The sequence below is a fragment of the Microtus ochrogaster genome, chromosome X, assembly GCF_000317375.1.
Source record: "Microtus ochrogaster isolate Prairie Vole_2 chromosome X, MicOch1.0, whole genome shotgun sequence".
Taxonomy (NCBI): domain Eukaryota; kingdom Metazoa; phylum Chordata; class Mammalia; order Rodentia; family Cricetidae; genus Microtus; species Microtus ochrogaster.
This window is the reverse complement of record NC_022026.1, coordinates 4,765,813-4,772,303: the sequence shown is the minus strand read 5'-3', so window position 1 is coordinate 4,772,303 and position 6,491 is coordinate 4,765,813. Positions and strand designations below refer to the sequence as shown.

Sequence of the window (6,491 nt, the reverse complement as noted above, 5' to 3'; positions counted from 1 at the left end):
GGAAAAATATTTTTCAAAACCTCACTCTAGTCATTTTGATGTCTATTTCACATCTGAAAATGATTGTGTTGACCTTGAAAATTTTCTCAGTAAATGAGGAAAAAGATAAAAATTAATGAATTTTAATATAAAATTTACTAGCTTGTTGGAAAAAAATTAGAATTTAAATGCTGATTTATTGGCTCTATATCTTTTTCACATTGATGTTCTATCTTATTAGGTATCTAAAATTTTAGAATTTGATGATGTAATTATATCCATTCAAAACACTCAAGTCTTTCCGTGCGGCGCTTTCGGTCTGTCGGAGCTTGGCTGTTCTCGACCTGCGGTGAGGCAGGCGCACCGAAGCCATGACAGAGGCTGATGTGAACCGGAAGGCCTATCCCCTCGCAGATGCCCACCTCACCAAGAAGCTACCGGACCTTGTTCAGCAGTCGTGCAACTACAAGCAGCTTTGGAAAGGAGCCAATGAAGCCACCAAAACCCTCAACAGAGGCATCTCTGAGTTCATCGTGATGGCAGCAGACGCTGAGCCCTTGGAGATCATCCTGCACCTCCCACTGCTGTGTGAAGACAAGACTGTCCCCTATGTATTTGTGTGCTCCAAGCAGGCCCTAGGACGGGCCTGTGGAGTATCCAGACCTGTCGTCGTCTGTTCTGTTACCATCAAAGAAGGCTCTCAGCTAAAGCAGCAGATCCAGTCCATCCATCAGTCTATTGAAAGGTTCCTGGTGTAGGCCTGTGGCTCTGCCCTTCCTGTCTGCTCCCATCCTACTCTGTATCATACCGTCTGTTAGCATGTAGTGTTTTCAGCCAGTTTCTATTATAAATACTGTACTACATCTGGTTTTTGTATTTTTATAGTCTTACAGGGTTGTTCTGTCCCATCTCTCCATCCTCTCCTACCATTTTTTAATCTGTTTCACTTACTCTAAGTGGAATGATATCTAAGGCAGGTGAGAGGCAGAGCGGCACAATTTAACAGTGGGAAGAACCAGGAAACACCTAAGCCAAGGATAGTGTCTACTTTCATCTGCAAACTCACTCCTCTGTGCAGGACAAGATGACAGTTACACTGGTCCCTCACGCCTTTGCATAGGAAATCTCCATATATGCTACCATGACTGAAGATTTTTCTTTGGGAGGCAGCCCCCCCGCCCCCCCGGCCACCATCATTTGAAGAGAAAGTCTGATAATGTTAAACCTACATCCAAGTGCCATCTATTAATGTTGTGTTTTTGATATGTGTAACCTTCTACTCTCACCCCATTCCCTACTGAGGGCATCAAGGCAGTAACAATTCAAAGGGATGGTCTGCAGAATCATAGGCAGCCTAATTTGACTGCCTGGATCTTGAAGAGTGACAAGGACAGAATAGTTGGAATAAAGAATACCGGGGCCGGAACTTAGAGCAGAGACAATGCTATCAGGGACAGTCTGCCCTTCGTTGAATGGGGATTTCTTGTGGGGCTGTTTGACACCCACTTTGAGAGCCCTATCCCTTTCCTCCCTCAACATGGGTCAAATGTATTCTCTGTCACATGAAGAGCGAAAATAATGTTGTTCATTCTTGAGCATCTTAATAAATATGTTCATATTACATTTAAAAAAACACTCAACAATTCCACATAGTATAAATTACTAAATTTCAAAAACTTTCACAGGCATAGGGACTTTTTAAAAATGATCTCAATCAGTGGGTTGCTTTTTGTCTTAGTGACAGTGTCCTTTGTTTTACAGAAGCTTCTCAGTTTCAGGAGGTTCTATTTATTCCATGTTGCCCTTAATGTCTGTGCTGCTGGGGTTATACGTAGGAAGTGATCTCCTGTGCCCATATGTTGTAGAGTACTTCCCACTTTCTCTTCTATCAGGTTCAAAAGTGTGTTTTAATGTTGTACTTGAGAAAAAACGGAGGTTCTGTTTGATTGTTTATAGCTCTTGTGGTTTATCACACCAACAGTCATAAATGAATTTAAATTTAGGCAAACACAAAATAATACAATCCCGCGTGGCTATATAAATTGCTGGGGGTGGTGGGTGTCCCTGCAGGTATCACAGTCAGCAGGGAAATAAATCATGAATATGTAACAGTGAAAAATCAATATAGCTTGACTTGGGCCAGTCAGACTGGATCAAAATTTTGAGAAAGGACCATCCCATGGTTTAATTTTATTGCACATATAAACATAGTACAACTTTGGGGCAAGATACCAGAGTGACAATTCTTATAACAAAGCTCCAGGAATGGCTATATTGAAATTTTCTGGCAAAATACCTCACTAGAGCAAAGTTCCTGAGATCTTTATCATGGGAGGCCTTACCCCATCTGAAAGGAGACTGAGGGTGAATGGATAGGGGGGAGAAGAAAGGAGGCAGAGGGATGGAGCAGGAGGAGGGGGACTGTGGTTGGTATGTAAAATAAATAATCCTGAATGAATAAAGAAAAGAATGAGTTTTATTGACTGGGAAACAGAGCTTAGGCTTGGGCCTACAGAGGAAGCATTTGTAGTGAGCATAAGAATGAATTCTTTTGAGGGAGGACACAAAGTACATAAAGTCTCTTTCACCCGGATGAGTTCTATTTGCAGAGAGACAAAACTAAAGACTAGAGCCTAAGCAATTCTGGCTCCTAATAGAATAACAAAGAATCAGCAGGTTATGCAACCACTTTCACTCTAGCATTCCTGATGTCCTGGCATCGTTTTTCTGTCCTATTAATAAAGTAGGTCCTACTGTTTAATAAGCCTTATTCTGATGTGGGATTTCCCTCTATGTGCTATGATTACTATTAATGAATAAAGAAACTGGCTTTGCCTGATAGGGCAGAACTTAAATGGGTAGGGACAACTAAACTGAATGCTGGGAGAAAGGAGGGAGAGTCAGAGAGAAACCATGGAGCCTCGCTGGAGACAGATGCCAGAACTTTACCCAGTAAGCCCACTGCCATGTGACAATACACAGATTAATGAAGATGGGATAAATTTATATGTAAGAGTTAGTCAATAAGAAGCTAGAGCTAATGGGTCACTCAGTGATTTATATAGTTTCTATGTGACTGTTTTGGGGCTAAGTGGCTGGGAACTAACTAGCAGCCTCCTCCAACATGATTCCTTCAATGCTTTCTTTAAGCCATACCTTCGATATTAGTTATTGTTTTTGCCCTTGTTCCCATCCAGGTAGTTTAAGGTAAATTCCTATTGCTGAAGACAGCATGCATTGTGAGGACTTGGTAGAATCAAGCTGGATGTAACCTGGAAGCCTCTTACCTGAGAACTAAATGTCTTAATACTGAAATATGCTATACAATTTGCCAATGGAGAAAAATCAGTCAAATCTACCTACTGCTAAAATTTAATGCAACAATAATGAACATCCCACAAATACTTTCTCAAAGGCGCAATCATGGTACTCTGAGTTTGGTAATAACCAGTGACTATATAATTGGACTCAAGGCCTTCTCCCTATGAGCCTACCACTAGTTGTTAAGAGTAAAAGAAAAATCTACTTCTGCAAATTTTTTAAACTAGCATAATTCATAATTGTATTCTAAAGAGACTTTTTTTGAGACAGGGTTTCTATGTGTAACAGCCCTAACTGTCCTGGAACTAGCTCTTGTAAACTAGGTTGGCCTCTAATTCAGAGATCTGCCTGCCTCTGCCTCCAGAGTGCTGGGATTAAAGGCATATAGCATCACTGCCTATATATAGACTTTATACACAGGCAGGTATAATTGTTTGTTTTTTTTATTTTTGTTTGCTTGTTCATTTTTGGTCAACTTGATACACAATAGAGTTACTAAAGAAGAGGAACCCACAGTTGAGAAAATGCTTTCAAATGGTTGGCCTGTATGCAAAACTGTCGTGCCTTTTCTTAACTAGTGAATAATGTGGGAGTATCATTAGCCCTGAGTAAGTAGTGTTGGGGAATGTAAGAAAACAAAATTTTTAAGACATGAGAACAAATTTGCAATCAGCATTGTCCCATGGCTTCTGGATTAGTTCCTGCTTCGAGGTTTTCACTTCTGACTTCCTGCTGTGGATTCCTTTGATCATAGACAGTGATGTGGAATTATAAGTAATTAAATCCTTTCCTCCAGAAAGTGCTTATGGTCATAGTGTTTTATCACGGCAATAGAAACCATAACAAAGACAGGCTCCCAACTGTCAAAAGAGAAGCTTCATTTTGTAACATACAGAGACCATTACAGAAAATCAGAACTGGTCAAAATGCAGAGAGCTATACTGACCATAGGATGCCAAACTCCAGTTGATAAATATATTACCAATAACTAACACACATAAGACTCAGGAAACATCACAGAATGGGAAGATATACTTAAAAACGAGGACCAGAAAGTCTGCTGTGTCTGTATTGTTTAGATATGTCAGGAAGGCTGCATAAGTGAATTCTGAACCATGTTATTGTCTAAACAAGATTAGAACAGTTGATATACAAATACCATTGAGGGAAATCCCACAAGGTCTCATCCTTAGATTAAGAGTTATAGAAGGTGACTCCTGAGAGAGGGGGAATGAATCTCCCTCATGGATGAACTCACTACTTGGGTTATCCAATATCAGGTTCTACACCCCCTAAGTATATACATATGAACAACACTAAATCAACTCATCACCATATATATATATATATATATATATACATCTACATATATATATATATATATATATATATATATAATATTTTTTAAATAGTGGAGAGTTTGGCTCTCATGTCAATTTGAAAGAGCATCATTAGAATCTCTTTCTGTTGTGTTTCTAGGTTAGGCAAACTCTGTTAGTCCATATTTTCAATAGTTATTAAAATATTCTCTGAAACTTACATTGAGCAGATCAAATTTCTGACATAAAAATATGAGCATGATTCATTATTGAAAATATGAGCATGATGCATTGTTGAAAATAATAATTGGTCACATTTTTTGAGAAATGTGATAACTATATAAAGAATATACAATTCAACCAAATTTTCTAAAAAATCCAAAGGGGTATGGTTTGACCCTCATTATACAAATGTGAACATTGAAGCTCAGGGCAATTTTATTAATTTTCCAAAGATTATGTGCTTGAGAGTAACTGAACTAACCTGCAAATTCACTATCACTCTCCCTGTGGATAAGTTCAATCTCTTATTCTTCAACCTTTTTTAAAATTTCTCTGGAAAGTGTCAGTACTTAGAAAGGTAAAAGGAAATGTAAAGAGAAAAAAGGAGACATATAAGGGAAATATTATTTAATAAAAAAAACCTAGTGGAACTGGCATTGTGATATTGCTCAAAATCTCAACAAGTTGAAGCAGAATATTACATATTGAAGATCAGCCTGGGCTACATTTAAAGACCAAAATTGAAAGTGGATATTATCCTTTAAGTGTATTTTTAATTTTAGGTAATTTTATTTACTTTTTTATATTACCATAGAAGTCAGCACTACTGTTTTCCTTCTAAAGAAGAGGCAATCAAATATGCAAGATCTTAGTGCCTAGTACAAATTACCAACTGGAAGATATGGGAGTTAAACAAAATACTCATGTTAAATATTACTATAAAGTTGTGTAGGATGAGGTCCTGCTTGCTGGGTTTTTTTTCCTGCCCGGTTCCCACAGCCATTTAGCCCCAAAAGAATCACACAGAGGTCTACATTAGATATAAACTGATTGGCTCATTAGCTCAGGCTTCTTATTAACTCTTATAGCTTATATCAACAAATTATACTTATCTATGTTAGCCACATAGCTCAGTACCTTTTTCAGTGGGGTAGATCACATCCTGCTTCTATGGTGATCTGGGAAGGACTGGGAGTAATGGGCTTCCTTCTTCCCAGAATTCTCCTGTTCTCGTCCCCTTGCCTCTATTTTCTGTCTGATTGATCTGACTATACTCCCTGCCTCGCCAATCAGCGTTTATTAAAAACATGATTGGCAGAGTACAGGCAGTTCTCCCACACCACTTTTCCTAATTTTTTTTAAACAAAGAAAAATATCCATAGTCCATTTTGGGGGAATATGGGCATAGTATTCCAGGCTACTTCCAGGTGTTTGGGGGTGCTGATAATCTTATGGGTACCTAAAGAAAATTCAAACTTATGATCAAGTCCTGACTGGAGTATCCTGTGAGGCTTGATCATCTCAGGCAGCATCTTGAACCTGTTCTGGATGTAGAACTCTGACATCCTGGCCATCTGTTCCTACTGGAGATTTTTCAGGTGGTCTTCCTTGATCAAACCTAATTTTTCTTTTTTAACTCTGAATGAATCCACAGCCTCTCATTTCCTGTGGAAACAAAAGCAAAATCTCAAAATCTCTTCTCTACAGTAAACATACCTTATGACTTCAATTTTGACGTCAAGGTATTTATCTCAAAAATATATAAAGAACTCAAGAAACTAGACTGTAAAAGGCTAACCAACCCAATTATAAAATGGGGCACTGAGCTGAACAGAGAATTCTCAACAGAAGAAGTTCAAATGGCCAAAA

At 38.5% G+C, this 6,491-nt stretch overlaps 1 pseudogene; it reads left to right on the top strand.

Moving 5' to 3' along the window:
- Window positions 1-350: 350 nt before the first annotated feature.
- On the top strand, window positions 351-737 carry LOC101980068 (annotated as a pseudogene).
- Window positions 738-6,491: the final 5,754 nt, after the last annotated feature.